At 44.0% G+C, this 18003-nt stretch overlaps 1 pseudogene; it reads left to right on the forward strand.

Annotated features, from left to right (window-relative positions):
• Positions 1–14285: 14285 nt before the first annotated feature.
• Positions 14286–15379, forward strand: LOC146349794 (serine/threonine-protein phosphatase PP1-alpha catalytic subunit pseudogene; annotated as a pseudogene).
• The last annotated feature ends 2624 nt before the right edge of the window (positions 15380–18003 follow it).

Consider the following 18003-nt stretch of genomic DNA (forward strand, 5'->3'; position numbering starts at 1 on the left):
GCAGCCATAGGATTTCACCCTTAATATATGTGCTTATTAATTTCTTGTTGTTTAATAAGAACATCACATATTCTCTTTCGTATTGACAAGAGGCTTTCTATTCCATATATAAGGTTTTTTTAATTGATCTTTAAAAAAAGCTGGAACTGTTAAATGTTGAGAAGGTCTACATCATCACTTCTTGCAGCCACTGAGGAAATGGGCCCAAGAGGAAGGAGTTAGATGAACATAGCCATATATGGACTAAATTAATATATTTGCCCAAGCTACAGTGGAAAAATACTCTAGAATATGGAAGAAAGTTAATCATTTGGGTATTGGGAGCTGTCAGGATTGATTCTGAGTGCAGAGAGATAGTTAGCAGCTCAGATTCAGAAGAGGGACAGCCAGAACCAGAGGATGCATTTTCCCAAGCAAGTTCAGATATTGGTAGGCGTGCATCTCAGGTTACTAACTACCAGATGGCCAGGCCTGAAGCCCCCCACTTGCCCCCCTCTGTGAGAAGTTGGGAGGAGGAGGAGGAGGAGGAGTGTGGGTGCTGTGACCTAAGAGATGCTAGACTACAATGCAGAGCTAAGAGGGAAACGTCAGGGGCGGACCTCAGACAGTTGACCCAGTTAGAGATGCGTGACAGGTGATGTAGGGAAGCATCACTGGAAGGGCAAGACATCCCTCCCTAGTCTAGCCAGAAAGCCTCACTTCAAACTGTAGGCAATGTAGGTGTTCCCATTTGAATCCCCTGGAGGCATTCCTCTGTAGCCTGAGAGTCTTCGAGGATTTGCATCTGTTATGAACTTGTTGATAATGAATTAAAGGTCTGAGACTGAAGGCTCTCTATTTGTGTGTGTGAGTGTATCAGGAAAGAGGGGACCCAAGGGAAACGTGACAGGAGCACTGTTATTGGGAGGGGCCTGATGATATAAAAAATCATTTATCCTTGCGTGGGGTTTGTATTTATGCCTTCATACCCTGCAGATTTACAAATCATATCCTCTCCAAATATTCTCAGATTTCTGAGGAGAAAGCCCCTGAAGCTTTGCTTGAGTAGTAATGATATTTCTCAGCTAAATTAATGACTGCATCCTCCAAAGGATTTCCTAGGGATTTGCATGTACTCTGCATTATGATGAAAGAACTCATATAGAACATCTGCATCTTCTAGGCTGAACACCTTTTAGCAAGGTCTACAAAGCTGCCCAATTCCTGTTTAAGAACAACCTCTTGGTGGTTATTTTAAGCCTACCTTACCTAAGTCTCTAAATTGTGGATTTGACTGAAAAATAACTGAGTATTATTTGCCATCAGATATGAATCAGGAGCTCATGTTGCCGATTGACATAAGTTTTAGGACCTGTTTTTCCAGAGCAAGAAATGGTAGTCATGGGAGCGCAAGAGGTTCCTGATGCCTACAGCACAATCTGAAGTTTGGTTCATCATATGTGGATCATAGTGTGAGAACCATACCATTTCTAATACATAAGCCTTCCTCAAAACCCAAATTACTTGTTCACTGAGGTCTTGGGACACTGTTTGAGAGAGGGAAGGAGCCTTCCAGAGTCAAAACCATTTTGTACCTATGAACAGATTTCATAGTTTTTAAAAACTTTTTAAAGCTGTGATCCTATGATCTCTGGGAGGGTTCCCAAGGGCCATAGGATCATTCAGATCTCCCCTTTGAGACTGGACAGAGAGGTCCACCATTGGAGTGGAAGATCTGACCTTGGATCTCCCCTCCCAGCCCCCACAAAAATATCTGCACCCCTTACCTCCCTGACATGGGAGCGCCAATGTTGGGAGAAGAAAAAGGAAGGTGGATTAGGGGCATGGTGTGGGCAGATGAGATTCAAAGCCATCCGAGTCTCTGGACATGCTCCCAACAAGCGGGGAATTTACACCAGCCCTGGAGTGGCATAAATAATTTCCCTCCCATTATTTGCAGTGGAAGAGAAATATCTAAACAACAATGTGGAAATAGGAAAAACTACAAGTGCTTCTCTTTTGCCCTGGCTCATGCTGGAAAGGCTTTGGATATTTCAGAGGTCTGATATTAGAGTTCAGTGGCAGGTAAGATTGTCGTGTCCCCCTCCCGGAATTTCTACACCAAGGTACCTCATATCACAAGGTTTATAACTGGTTCAGTTTCAGCTAAAAGGGAAATATAGTCCAATACTTAAAAAATACTTCTCATAGCACCTAAGTCACACTTTGGCAAATATAGTCTTACTAGAGGCCAAGGAAAGAATAATGCCTCCTTCTCTTGTAATATGCTTTATTCTTAATAAATGTTTGTATTATCATCTTAGAATGTATTTCACTTAATTTAAACACTGTTACTAACCTGTGTGAATAAGCAAATATTTTGACTGTATGAATAAAATAATTTAAACTGCATGAGAGAGAGAGAGAAAGAGAGAGAGAGAGAGAGAAACTTAATGGCTTATCCCTGTATGCACTGAATCTCGTGGTTTGTCATGCGTGCTGAAATTGATTGAGCATACTGGCAGAATCAATAATTTTTTTACATGTCAGAGAATGCGCTCCTTGGTTTGTCAGACATACTCTGGCAAAAGCTCACTGGCAGACTGCAAAATTGTTCTTTCAAGAGTCTGACTGTTCAGCAGACACAGGGAATGGCTTGGTCATGGTTCTGCTGCTCACCATTCTTTTTTACTATACTATTTCTGCTCTTTTGTTGCTGAAAAAAACAAACATTATTCATACATCATGATTCTGTTAGGAGCAGAATCAAGAGAGCCAACTATTCCTTTACAATTGTATAATGGCTCTATTGAACATCCTGAGTGATACCTCTGCTATGCCCTTTCTGAATCAATTATAGATTTCCATGATTTATACTGGTATTACAAAAAACAACTCTTTCATCCCATCTTTCATATACACTTTACTCCTAAGGTCTGATGTAGCCTGTACCATGACTGCCATGCACACATAAACAAATCATATGCATTAAAAACTATACCAGGCATCTCTCTTAACATATGGAAACTAGTTTCCAGTTTCCAGCACAGTCTAGCATCATACCCTGAAATGGCATTCTGGGTGAGTATTGCACAAGACAGGTGTTAGCAAGAGTGGCTGAACAACTGAGCCCACAAAATGAAGGCTTGCCAAAACAAACTTTACTTGGTTGCAAAAGGCAGACACAAACACAGACTCACAAGAACGGGATTTTCTGTACAAAAGATGCCCTGGTTAAAAGTGTTGTTGTTGTTCAGTCATTAAGTCATGTCCGACTCTTCGTGACCCCATGGACCATAGCACGCCAGGCCTTCCTGTCCTCTGCTCTCCCCCCGAGTGTGCTCAAGTTCATATTCATTGCATCGGTGATGCTATCTAGCCATCTCATCCTCTGCCGTCCCCTTCTCCTTTTGCCTTCAATCTTTCCCAGACTTATTTGGTTCCACCTTGCCAATAGGCAGTGTTCTCTGCATGTATCCAGGGGAGCGGATTAGCTCTGCACCATGGGTGACCCCTCCTATTACATCTCTAACACTCTAAGAGCAGATTAACCTTTAGTTAAGCTTTCTATTAGTGTGATCTCCTGCCATTGCTTTTCCAACACTCCTGCTCAATGGCACGTGGAGGATCACACTACAAATGTAATTCCTTTCAAGAGACAAAAGCTGTCATTCACTCAGCAATAGTTTTGCCAGCGTTATCTGTGACCATCTCTGACCTCAATGATCCCTTGTTCCTGCATGGTGGTGCTTCACCATGGGCAGATGCTCATAGGGGCAAGGGGGTGCAACTCCCCTCCCTGGATTCCAGTCAAAGAGGTAGTAGGAGGCAGCCACACAACCAGGCTCGTCCATGCCAAAGTAGTTCCATTCTGAAAGCAGCAACAGCACTTCATGCTGTGCACCCCTGCCCCATAGAATCATAGAATAGTAGGGTTGGAAGAGGCCTATAAGACCCCCTGCTCAATGCAGGAATCCAAGTCAAAGCATCCCTGACAGATGGCTGTCCAATTTCATCTTGAATGCCTCCAGTGTGGGAGAGTCCACCACCTCCCTTGGTAATTAGTTCCGTTGTTGTATTGCTCTAACAGTCAGGAATTTTTTCCTGATGTTCAGCCAGACTCTGGCTTCCTGTAACATGAGCCCATTATTCCATGTCCTGCACTCTGGGATGATCTAGAAGAGATCCTGGCCTTCCTCTCTGTGACAACTTTTCAAGTACTTGAACAGTGCTATCATATCTCCTGTCAGTTTTCTCTTCTCAAGGCTAAACATGCCCAGTTCTTTCAGTCTCTCCTCATAGGGCTTTGTTTCCAGCAGCCTCCTGATCATCTTTCGCTGAATCTACACATTGCAGTTATACCGTTATCATACCATTATCATAACTATTGGTGCCCATTGGTGTCATGTGTACCAATAGTTATGATAACGGTATGATAAGGGTATAACTGCTATGTGTAGATTCAGCCTTTTTTGTCCTCCTCTGAACCTTTTCCAGTTTGTCTACATCCTTCTTGAAGTGTGGTGCCCAGAACTGGACACAGTACTCCAGATGAGGCCTAACCAGTGCTGAGTAGAGGGGAACTAGTACTTCACGTGATTTGGAAGCTATACTTCTATTAATGCAGTCCAAAACAGCATTTGCCTTTTTTGCGCCCACATCACATTGTTGGCACATATTCAGCTTGTGAGTTACAACAATTCCAAGAAGATCCTTCTCGCTTGTAGTATTGTTGAGCCAAGTATCTCCCATCTTGTAACTGTGCATTGGTTTCTTTTTCCTAGGTGCAGCACTTGGCATTTATATCTATTAAATTTCATTCTGTTGTTTTCAGCCCAGCACTCCAGCCTATCAAGATCACTTTGAATTTTGTTTCTGTCTTCCAGGGTATTAGCTATCCCATCCAATTTTGTGTCATCTGCAGATTTGATTAGCATTCCCTGCACCTCTTCATCCAGGTCATTAATAAAAAAAATGTTGAAGAGCACTGGGCCCAAGACTGAGCCCTATGGTACCCATCTATCTCTATTCTCCAGTCCCCCACAACATGGGCGGGTGAGGCCCAGCCAGGGGAGGTCAGTACATTAAACCTGGGGCAGGATTCCATTCCCCTTCATGGATCACTGCCTTGTTGTGGCGAAGGGGCTTGCGTAACTCAGTGAAGCCATAAGCTATGCTGTGCAGGGCCACCCAAGACGGACAGGTCATGGCAGAGAGTTCTGACAAAATGTGGTCCACTGGAGAAGGAAATGGCAACCCACTCCAGTATTCTTGCCAAGAAAACCCCATGGAATGTATCACAAGGCTAAAAGATATGACGCTGGAAGATGAGCCCCTCAGGTCGGAAGGTGTCCAATATGCTACTGGGGAAGAGCAGAGGGTATTTCCAAGTAGCGCCAGAAAGAGTGAAGCGGCTGGGCCAAACCCGAAAGGACACTCAGCTGTGGATGTGTCTGGCGGTGAAAAGAAAATCCGATGCTGTAAAGAACAATATTGTTTAGGAACCTGGAATGTCAGATCAATGAATCAAGGTAAGCTGGAGGTGGTCAAACATGAGATGGCAAGATTGAACATAGACATCTTGGGAATCAGCGAACTAAAATGGACAGGCATGGGCGAATTTAATTCAGGTGACCATCATATCTACTATTGTGGGCAGGAATCCCTTAGAAGAAATGGAGTAGCACTCACAGTCAACAAAAGGGTGGGAAAAGCAGTATGGGGTACAATCTTAAAAATGATAGAATGATCTCAGTACGAATCCAAGGCAAACCATTCAACATCACAGTAATTCAAGTCTATGCCCCAACCACTGAGGCCGAAGAAGCTGAGGTTGATCGGTTCTATGAAGACCTACAACACCTTCTAGAACTAACACCAAAAAAAGATGTACTCTTCATCATAGGGGATTGGAATGCTAAAGTAGGAAGTCAAGAAATCACCAGGATAACAGGCAGGCATGGCCTTGGTGTACAAAATGAAGCAGGACAAAAGCTAATAGAGTTTTGCCAAGAGAACATGCTGATCATAGCAAACACTCTTTTCCAACAGCACAAGAGGCGACTTTACACATGGACGTCACCAGATGGTCAATATCGAAATCAGATTGATTATGTCCTTTGCAGCCAAAGATGGAGAAGCTCCATACAGTCAGTAAAAACAAGACCTGGAGCTGACTGTGGCTCAGATCATGAGCTGCTTCTTGCAAAATTTCGGCTTAAATTGAAGAACATCGGGAAAACCACTAAACCATTCAGGTATGACCTAAATCATATCCCTTATGAATATACAGTGGAGGTGAGGAATAGATTTAAGGGATTAGACCTGATAGACAGAGTGCCTGAGGAACTATGGACGGAGGTCCGTCACATTGTTCAGGAGGCAGCAACGAAATCCATCCCAAAGAAAAAGAAATGCAAGAAAGCCAAGTGGCTGTCTGATGAGGCTTTACAAGTAGCTCACGAAAGAAGGGAAGCGAAAAGCAAGGGAGAAAGGGGAAGATATACCCAACTGAACGCAGAGTTCCAGAGAATAGCAAGGAGAGACAAGAAGGCCTTCTTAAATGAACAATGCAAAGAAATCGAGGAAAACAACAGAATGGGAAAGACTAGAGATCTCTTCAAGAAAATTGGAGATCTCAAGGGAACGTTTTGTGCAAAGACGGGCATGATAAAGGACAAAGAAGGCAGGGACCTAACAGAAGCAGATGAGATTAAGAAGAGGTGGCAAGAATACACAGAAGAACTATACAGGAAAGATCTGAATGTCCCTGATAGCCATGATAGTGCGGTCACTGAACTTGAGCCGGACATCCTAGAGAGTGAAGTCAAGTGGGCCTTAGGAAGCATTAGTAACAACAAAGCTAGCGGAGATGACAGTATTCCAGCCGAGCTATTTAAAATCCTAAAAGATGATGCTGTTAAAGTGCTGCATTCAATATGCCAACAAATCTGGAACACTCAACAGTGGCCACAAGACTGGAAAAGGTCAGTTTACATTCCAATTCCAAAGAAGGGCAACACCAAAGAGTGTTCAAACTACCGCACAATTGCGCTCATTTCACATGCCAGCAAGGTGATGCTCAAAATCCTACAAGCTAGGCTTCAGCAGTATGCGAACCGAGAACTACCGGAAGTACAAGCTGGGTTTCGAAGAGGCAGAGGAACTAGAGATCAAATCGCCAACATTCGCTGCATCATGGAGAAAGCAAGAGAATTCCAGAAAAACGTCTATTTCTGCTTCATTGACTACGCTAAAGCCTTTGATTGTGTGGATCACAACAAACTGTGGCAAATTCTGAAAGTGATGGGAGTACCAGACCACCTTACCTGTCTCCTGAGAAACCTGTACGAGGGTCAAGAAGCAACAGTAAGAACCAGACATGGAACAACCGATTGGTTCAAAATTGGGAAAGGAGTATGACAAGGCTGCATATTGTCACCCTGCTTATTTAACTTATATGCAGAGTACATCATGAGAAATGCCGGGTTGGATGACTCAGAGGTCGGAATTAAGATTGCCGGGAGAATTATCAACAACCTCCGATATGCAGATGATACCACCCTAATGGCAGAAAGCGAAGAGGATCTCAAGAGCCTCTTGTTGAGGGTGAAAGAAGAGAGTGCAAAAGCTGGTTTGAAACTCAACATTAAAAAAACGAAGATCATGGCATCTGGCCCCATCACTTCCTGGCATATAGAAGGGGAAGAAATGGAAGCAGTGACAGATTTTACTTTCTTGGGCTCCAAGATCACCGCAGATGGTGACTGTAGCCATGAAATTAAAAGATGCTTGCTCCTTGGGAGGAAAGCTATGGCAAACCTAGACAGCATAGTAAGAAGCAGAGACATCACCTTGCCGACAAAGGTCCGTCTAATCAAAGCTATGGTTTTCCCAGTAGTAATGTATGGCTGTGAGAGCTGGACTATAAGGAAGGCTGAGCGCCGAAGAATTGATGCTTTCGAACTGTGGTGCTGGAGAAGACTCTTACGAGTCCCCTGGACTGTAAGGAGGTCAAATCAGTCCATCCTAAAGGAAATCAACCCTGACTGCTCATTGGAAGGACAGATAATGAAGCTGAAGCTCCAATATTTTGGCCACCTAATGCGAAGAGAAAACTCCCTGGAAAAGACCCTGATGCTGGGAAAGACTGAAGGCAAAAGGAGAAGGGGACGGCAGAGGATGAGATGGCTAGATAGCATCACGGATGCAATGAATATGAACTTGAGCACGCTCTGGGAGAGAGCGCAGGACAGGAAGGCCTGGCGTGCTATGGTCCATGGGGTCACGAAGAGTCGGACACGACCGAACGACTGAACAACAACAACAACAGGATTCCATTAAGCTTAGATGAGAGTGGCTGCAATGCAATGGTAGAATGTGGACCTGAAAGAGGTGATGAGGCCATCTTTCTGGCAGGCCCAGCCAGGCAGCACTTCAGCCTGTTAGGCCTTTGGTTTGGTAGTTTGTGTGGGAGTGCCTGCCTTGTAAAGCATCCCTTGCTGACTGTGACTATGGAAATCACTGACTTCCCAACCTGTTCCATATGCCTTGTTGGGCTCTTGGCTGAGTTCATTTTAATTTAAAGTGAACCAATGAGTTGTTTTCAGCCCACAAGTGAGGTGAGGTGGGGGGAAAACACAGGAATGTTGCCCATCTGGGAAGCGGTGGGATGTTGCTTGAAAGGACAATCCCTGCCAGTCCAGAATCACAAGGGAAGATGCATTCCTTATGTACTCCAGCTTTTTGTGGTTTAACACCCCACCCATGGTAAAAATTCATAGGATTGGGCTGTTAATGCTGGTATGTAAAAGCACCATAAAACCTATGCTTTCACCCACAGCAGCTGGGAAAGTACTGAAAGAGGACATAAGGGAAAAGGAGAGATGGCTGTCACATTATGAGGATAGGCATTCCGATTTTTATCCATGCTCAGGGGCATCCACAGGAAAGGGAAAGGCGGGACAATTGACCCCCTGGAGATGACCCAGAGTTTCCAGAGTTCCAACGTTTGCTGTGTAAGAACTTGGTTAGCTTTCTCATACCAGCCCCTAGCAGACTGTCCATAGATGCTTTTGTTGTGCTTGCATACGATCCCTGTCCCTCTGGATCCACAAATCCAGGTGGCTGGTCCAGGTCCAGGTCACTGTGGGGAACTTCAGTGGGCATTTGGCTCTCTTTTGGTTGGTCTTGGGTAGCAGAGTGTGTGAGTCGCCTTGGCTTTGATGCGGCATATGCTTTTCATTTGTGTGGGGCATGCTTATATCAATGAGTCCTCTGTCAGGTCTTTGTTTGCAAGTTCCTTTATTGTCTCAGGGTTCTGTGCACCAGGTAGGGATGTTGGAGAATTCCACCATGGACTCCAGTGAGGCCGGATTCTTTAGAATCCGGCCTCACTGGAGTCTGTGGCGGAATTCTCCAACATCCCTACCTGGTGCACAGAACCCTGAGACAATAAAGGAACTTGCAAACAAAGACCTGACAGAGGACTCATTGATATAAGCATATTCTTTAGAATCCGGGCCCCTGGAGTCCGGGGCAGAATGGAATACCACCTCTCCTGCCACCCCCCAAAATCCCCAGAATGGACCTACCTGGCAGCAGCTCCGACAGCAGCAGCGGCTCCGGCGGCGGCTCCAGGTCGTCTTCCAGGCTACTGCGTCCGCTGCTGGGCTGCTGGGCTGCTGCAGATGCAAATGGCGTCCTGTGTAGGGGATGCCATTTGTGTCCCTGCTTTAGCTGTGATAGGCTTCGTAAATATATACATAGCCTATCATGGCCTAGCGTAGGGATGCAAATGGCATCCCCTACACAGGACACCATTTGCGTCCGCAGCAGCCCGGCAGCGGGTGGAGGCCCCGCTGCGGATTGGCCTGGCTGGCGGCTCCGCGGACTGGTCATGGAGCGGAGCCAGCTGGGCAGGATTCTGGGGGGGGGAGGACTGGATCGCCTCCCCCCTGTCTAGGATTCCGGGGGGAAGAACGGATTACCTCCCCCCACCTGCGTATCCCAGCGGAGCCAGGTAAGTGGGGTTTCATACACCCCTAGCACCAGGCCTCTGAGCCAAAGGTGGATGCACTTGTCTTGTTGCAGGAATTTGGGCAGCTATTCTGGCTTCCTCATCCCCAGTCACAAGCCTGTTCAGGCAGTGATCTGCAATTTCCTTAGCTAGGGCTTTCTCCCCCTTCTGAATGATGCACTCCTTCCCATGGAAGTGCACTGAGAGGCTGTTGTTCGTTAGCCACTTTTTTTAATGCAATTGTTTTAATTGAATTTCAGTAATATTAACAAAGCAAAATAAAACTAAACTAAACCAAAATGGAAACTATTGGAAACGTAAAATAAAACAAATTCCATCAGGATTGCATCTTCTTACCATACAGTTATATCTTAATGGGCATACAGAGGTCATAGGTAATTCTTGTCAGTGCTACTAGATATTTGATCAGGCAGAGTCAGGATTATTCTTCATCTGTTTTCTTCCTTATAAAAGCCATAGGATTTTATAGTGTGAGGGAATCAAATACTGATGTTCTGTTCTGTTCGTATATGCAATAAAGTCAAACCATATCGCATGGAATGAATCATGTTTGCTTTGACCCCTGGCCACCTTCAACTTGTGTGATATTTTTTCCATTATGGCAATTTGCCAGACCATGGCATACCAATAATCTAATCCCTGGAAGGTGAATCCCTTCCAAAGCCTAGCTATCGTGGATCTGGCAGCTACAAGTAAATGAGTAACCAGCTCCTTACTGTTTAAGTCACTGGCCTCCTCTGTAAACAAATTTAATACTGCTAAACTTGGCATATGTGGGATATTTTGGTTTGTAATATGGCCAATCTCTGCTGCCACTGCCTGCCAGAATGGTTGGACTTCTGCACAATCCCACCACATGTGCAGATACGTTCCTGACTCCGGGCACCCCTTCCAACACTGAGGAGAAGTTGAGTGTGTAATAAGTGAGAGATGCCTTGGAGTCAGATACCACCCATGGACTATTTTCAGTGACGTATCTCTAGTTCGGGCTGATACTGATATGGAGGCTTATCTCATAGCTGTTGCCAGTCATAGTCACCTACTTTAAAGTTCCAGTTTGTTTCCCACCAAGTTTTTTGTGGAGAGGGTAAATCAAATGTGAAATGCAGGAACTGTTTGTATGTTACAGATATAAATCTCTGGGTCTCTCCTGAGTTCCCTACCATTATTTTTTCAAACAGAGTTAGGCATGTAGTGGCCTCATTTTTCACCATAGGGGAACACATAAAGGACCAGGGTTGGCAACTCAAAAGCCAGGGCAATGTTACATTGTCCAACTTTTCTTTTAAAGCCTCCATTTTTATTGGTTGACCCTCCTCATAAAATTGGTACAGCCAATGGAGCCCTCTTTCTTTCCATTCAGCGAAATTATGTGTCCTAGCTTTGTTACAGAAATTAGGGTGACTTTCTACTGGGAGTAGTGGCGACATCCCTGGGGACAATTTTGCTGCCCACCTTGTCCAGCTCTGTCAAGTGGTTTGTGTAAACCTATTTTCAACTAGGCACCTAAGGTTAGTTTCATTTTTTAGCAGTAGGTGAATGCTTAACGATATTCCCTTTATCTCTATATTTTCCATTGAAACCCATTGCTTTCCCTCATCTTTTAAAATTATTGGGATTGCTTGCTGAAGTTGACCAGCATCATAATAGATTTGCCAGTTCGCTATCCCCCAATCCCCCTGCTGTGCTTGCAGGTGGAGTAGGGCTGCTCTAATCCTTGGGCATGTTGTGGCAAAGATAAAAGAATTAATTTTTTTTCTGCCATTTATTTAAATGCTTCTGAGGGATATAAACTGGGAGTGTTCAGAAGAGGAACATAAGGTGAGGGAGGACTGTCATCTTTACTGCTGTCAGTCTATCCATAATGGAGAGCTTCATTAACCTCCATCGCCTGTTGATGTCTTTCCAGACATTTCCATAGTTTGCTTTGTAGAGGTTGTTTAAATTTTTGGTAACTTGTATCCCTAGATAATGAAACATAGTATGGAACACTGGGATCTCCATCATATCAGAGAATTGGTGTTGTATTTTTGGTGCTGTGCTGAAAAACATGGCCTCTGATTTTGCATAATTAACATGTAGGCCTGCCGTTTGTGCAAAATCAGCCAGAATTAATTTAATTGACTGAAGCTGCTATTGGCTGTTCTGTATATACACCATGTCGTCCACATAAAGCCTTATCATATGGGGATGTGAGTTTATGCTCACCCCATATTGATCTAGTTCTTTACGGATTTTGTCTGCTAGAGGTTGTAATACCAATGCGAATAGGAGTGGTAACAATGGGCATCTTTGTTTTGTTGTTCCACTTCGGATGGTTATTGGAATTGAGTCATAATTATTTATTCTCAGTTTCGCTTCTGAATAAGAGTAGGTTTGATGTAGAACGTGCTTAAATTTTGTGCCAAACCCAGATTTGTCCATCGTGCTGATTAGGAATGCGGGTTCTACTCACTCAAAAGTCTTCAATATGTCTAATGCCAAAATGGTTAATGGGGATGCCGTTGTTTTACTGTATTCAATTATATTTATATAATATATAATAATTATATATATTATAGTCTCGTAATTGGGTTGGATATTTGATGTTTGGGGACAATTCCCATTTGGTCCAGATGTATGTAATTTGTTATAAAGGTTTTCAACTGGTTTGTACCATTGTGAAAATTTTATAATCTACATTTAGTAAAGAGATTGGCCTATATTATTCAATCAGAGCAGGGTCCTTGTATGGTTTTGGAATTACCACTACGTGGGACTGTCTCCATGTTGATGGGAGAGGTGCCCCTCCTAGGACATCATTAAATACTGCAGTTAAATAGGGTGTCAGCGTGTCCCTGTAAGTTTTATAAAAAATTTGTAGTGAGTCCATCTGGGCCCAGCAATTTTGCTTCCTTTAAATTTTTAATTACCTCACTGACCTCTTCATTTAGAATAAGAGAGTCCATCAGCCATCTATCCTCCTCCCCTAACAGTGGCAAATTTTGAATATGTGCTGGGGAAGGCGAGGAAGTGTCATATAATGACTTATAAAAGACTGCAAACTACTTACAGATTTTTTGAGTGTTATATATACATTCCCCTGTCACTGCCTGAATACTTAATATCTGATTTCTCGCCCTGTTCTTTTGTAATCTTCTTGCCATCATCTGAGAATCCCCCATTCATAAAACTTCTTAAAACAGACAGAAGTTAGCCACTTCATTAAGAGTAGGCCTCCCTCTAGGTCATGCGCGTACAAGACATCGTTCAAGAGGATCTTGTGTCTGCCTCCAGATGTGACACCACTTAAAAATTCCTGCCCAGTCCCATCCATGGCAATGCTCTTCCCACTGATTGTGAAGTCTTTGTCTTTTATACAGTAATCAATTTCTGTGGAAAAAATTATTTGTTGCTGGTCATGTGGCTTGTTGCCCCTGAGTCTCAACACACTAACCTGAAGGTATGCTTTTCTGAGTAACTTTCAAGCAGCCACTGCACTTCAGATCTGTGGTTTCATTTATGCACTGAGAGGCTGTTGTTGGTTAGGCCCTTCACTAAGAACAGGCCTCCCTCTAGGTCAGGGATGTGGCCTTTTCCTTGGTGACTCCAGGTACCTGCCAGATTGAGGTGTCCAGCTTCCTTGCAGTGAAAGTACGCCCTGGCTTCTGTACTCTGCCTGGTGTCTTCGCCTGCCTTGGGAGCCATCTCTGGTCTCTCAGTCTCCTTGCCAACCCAGTTTTACTTTATGCAGTTGCACTCCTCTATCAGCTTGCCTTTGACATATTCTGATGTCAGTTCTTGTTTGGGTCTGGTCTCAAAGGCATTAATCAGGGCATATGATTCATAGAGACTGCACAACAACAGTACAGCAACATGTATTTGAAAAAAAAAGTGACTTCACAACCAACTGTCCTTTCCTTCTCATGTGCCACATGTTGGATAAGAACGCATACAACTAGACAGGTCCCAAAAATTAGTTTACAGGCGAATTGGAAGGATGTAGAAAAAGGAAGCAAATGAATGAAACAGCTGGTAAATTTAATTAAATCTTGTTGAACAGTGGTACCAGGCAATGGAGAAATAAACAACAGAATCAGATAGATAAATAATGATATAGTGGAATGTTCGTGAGAAAAGACAGCACGGTAATGCTAATTTATAGAGCAATCAACACTTCACCTACAACACTACACCTAGGTTAGGACCACCAAGCAAGGCAGGAGGAAGGCACATCAAGTGGGAGGAACCCTGGTGGCCGAAGCTTCCTCTCCCCAAGAGTGCTGCCATGTCGGATGGCGAGACACTCAATTTGGATTCCATCATTGGGCCCCTCCTGGAAGTGCAAGGTTTGTGCCCAGGCAAGAATGTGCAGCTGACCAAAAATGAGATACACGGTCTGTGCCTGAATTTGTGAGAGATTTTCCTGAGCCAACCCATCTTGCTTGAGCTGGAAGCCCCACTCAAGATTTATGGTGACATCCATGGGCAGTACTACAACCTACTCTGACTCTTTGAGTATGGGGGCTTCCCCCCAGAGAGCTACTACCTCTTCCTGGGTGACTATGTGGCTGGAGGAAGCAGTCGCTGGAGACAATCTGCCTGCTGTTGGCCTATAAGATTAAATATACCAAGAACTTCTTCCTGCTGCGTAGCAACCCTGAGTGTGTGAGCATCAACCATATCTATGGCTTTTATGATGAATGTAAAAGGCACTATAACATCAAGCTGTGGAAGACCTTCATGGACTGCTTCAACTGCCTGCCTATCATCTATCACTGCCATAGTTGATGAGAAGATCTTCTGCTGCTATGGAGGACTGTCTCCCGAACTTCAGTCCAACAGTTCATGAGGCTCTGTGACCTGCTCTGGTCTGATCCTGACAAAAATATGCAGGGCTGGGGCGAGAATGACTGTGGGGTCTCCTTTGGCTCAGAAGTCATCGCCAAATACCCACACAAACACGATATGGACTTGAGCTGACAGGCACATCAGGTGGTAGAAGATGGATATGAGTTTTTTGCCAAACGGCAGCTGGTGACGCTATTTTCTACCCCAAACTACTGTGGTGAGTTCAACAACACAGGCACAATTTTGAGCATTGATGAGACCTTCATGTGCTCCTTCCAGATCTTGAAACTGGCTGACAAGAACAAGGGCAAATATGGCCAGTTAAATGGCCTGAACCTGAGTGGGCACCCAGTCACCCCCACCACACACACACACACACACACACACACACAACACAGCCAAAGCGAAGAAGCAATGAGGCTTGAAAACTTATTTTTTCAAGTCAGAGCCATAACCGTTGTATGGAGACAAGGACAATTGGTTTGCAATTACGTTTCAAATTGGTTGGGTGGTTTAACTGATTGGTTGTAAGTAGTTAAAATTTTGATTAGTAGTTTATTTGATGTGTAATTATTGATTTGTTTATATTATTGTGTTCTATGATTTTGGACAAACTGAAATGCGCTCTGGTATAGAGACCAATCTAAATTTGTATTATTATGATTATTATTACAACAATGGTTTTGCATTCAGGGGATTAACTCTCTCTAGTAATTGAAGAATAAGGTCATATCCATCCTGCCCCACCCCTCACCCATAGTTTCCCATCCTGTGATACTGATTTTCTCTATTATCACAAATATTTTCCCTTTTTCATTATGGAAAGTTTAATGGTATCAACAACTGGTGAAGTTTTCCACAGGAATCATGAGGTATTTTATGACTTATGTTTTTGTCTAATTAAAATTGAGACTATTTCTTAGTTATTAATATTTGTGCATAGTATATTATACTGTAAAAATGTTAATGCAAACTAATCTTTTGACTCTGAGTAATATTAGATTTTTACGTTAAGTCTAACCATAAAAAAGAAAGTGGAAAACATGAAAAATAATTTTAATAAATTAACAGTGTTGTCCTAATATGCATGTCTTTGTTGGCTTCTATGCAAACATGAAGTTCCTGTGTATGAGGGCTCCACTGTTCACTTTAATAAAGGGTTAGTCCAGGGGATATAACCCGCTTCCTTCCTTCTTTCAAATCCCTCTTAAAAAAAACATTTTTTCTGTGACAACTTTAGCCCAACTCCCTAGGGCTCTACTGTAACTAATCCTATAATTTACGACTACATCCACTTATTTCTGCTTCCTCTCTTGTTTCCCCTATGTCAAATGTTAGATTGTAAGCAATTCAGGGGAGGGACCTATCTTCTTGTACTTTATAAATTCCATGCACACTGATGTTGCATCATCATCATCATCATTCCTCTTCCTCAAACTAAAATAAGGTACTTTGCAAGAAGGGGAGTTCCTTGTATGCACATCAGAGCCTCTCAGCTTTTCTAGAAGAGGCTTTTATTGTGCGCTCACTATTCCTCACCCACGGTAGTTTGAAGGCACTTCAGACAACGTCTGTCATCCTGCAGGTCCTCCCCCATGCTTTCCAAGTGGTTTTGTGGGAGTTATTTTGATTAGGGAAAATCTAGCATTTTGGGGAGTGGCAAGAATTAAACAATGCAAAGAGAAAACTCCCTGGAAAAGACCCTGATGCTGGGAAAGGCTGAAGGCAAAAGGAGAAGGGGACGGCAGAGGATGAGATGGCTAGACGGCATCACCGATGCAATGAAGATGGACTTGAGCACGCTCCGGGAGAGAGCGCAGGACAGGAAGGCCTGGCGTGCTACGGTCCATGGGGTCACGAAGCGTCGGACACGACTGAACGACTGAACAACAACAACAGGGATACTGGAGAAATCCGCCACGGACTCAAATGAGGCCGGATTCCAAAGAATCTGACCTCTAGAGTCAGCGGCAGAATGGCTGCACAATGTGTATGCAAGAGTTCCTGCAGGACAGCTCTCCAGCTTTCTAAAAGATGTGATAGGCTAATGGCGGCTGCCATTAGCTTATTGCAGGAAAATTACAGCTGTAAATGGCATATTGTATGCCATTTGCAGCCATAAAGCACTTAATTTTGCATAAATACAGCCATAAACAGCTGCAATCTATGTAAAAGTAAGTGCTTTATGGCTGCAAATGGTATAAAATATGCCATTTACAGCTGCAATGTTCCCACAATAGGCTAATAGCAGCCGCCATTCACTTATCGCATCTTTTATAAAGCTGGAGAGCCACTTCACCAACTCCAGTGGATGTGGCAGGGCTCCGGAGAAATCTGTGGGGCCCCAAGCAGCCCAAATTGCCCTGTGGCAGACCCCCCCAGGATCAGACATTGGGCCATTTACCCATCCCTAAACACTAGTGTAGTTGTGCAATTCCGCTGTACCACAGCTCCTCCTAGAGGTTATGTAGTGGAATATATAGAAAGGCAGTGAAGGAAAAAATCCGGAAAAAAACATGTGCAGAGCATCCAATATTAATCCCAAAAAGAATCTGGAAGCAGAAGCCACAGTAAAGTGGCGGGTTAAAAGCCTTGTCTTGAAAAGGGCCTTGTGTTTGCAAGGCACCACTGCATCAGGACAGTGTGGTGTACCAGCTGACCGCGGCTCAGCTTAATTTTCCTTCATGTATATTTCATAATGCTAAAAAGAAATAAAAATCATTTCCTAGGCAAAGACACATTTGTGCTAGCCCAACAGCATACTTACGGAACCACATAGTGCTCTAGCGTCACATTTCCTTTCCAGAATAAGGACAATACAGTGGGTTGGATCCAGAGATCCAGTGAGTGGAGTCCTGTTCATGGAATGGGATGGTGGGGGGGCAGGGAAGTAATGTTGCCCAATTCCTCCTTGCCCTTCCAGCTCTTGCGCCGTGCAGAAATCTGCTTTGGAGGTTCGGAGAAGCCCCTGGAGAGCATGGGATGTGGTACAGGAGGCTTTAATGGAAAGAGAAAACCAACAGAAATAGTCTCCCCTCCCCTCCCCCTGCCATGAGCAGTGGCCTCCCCTGGATCACAGCCCCTCCTAAGAACAAAAGAAGTACTTCAGTGAGTAAGGAATCAAGCCTGTGTGAACAGTTGCATTGCAAAACAAG

Source organism: Heloderma suspectum, chromosome 3, assembly GCF_057233095.1.
Source record: "Heloderma suspectum isolate Gila_16-S chromosome 3, 16-S_ref, whole genome shotgun sequence".
Taxonomy (NCBI): domain Eukaryota; kingdom Metazoa; phylum Chordata; class Lepidosauria; order Squamata; family Helodermatidae; genus Heloderma; species Heloderma suspectum.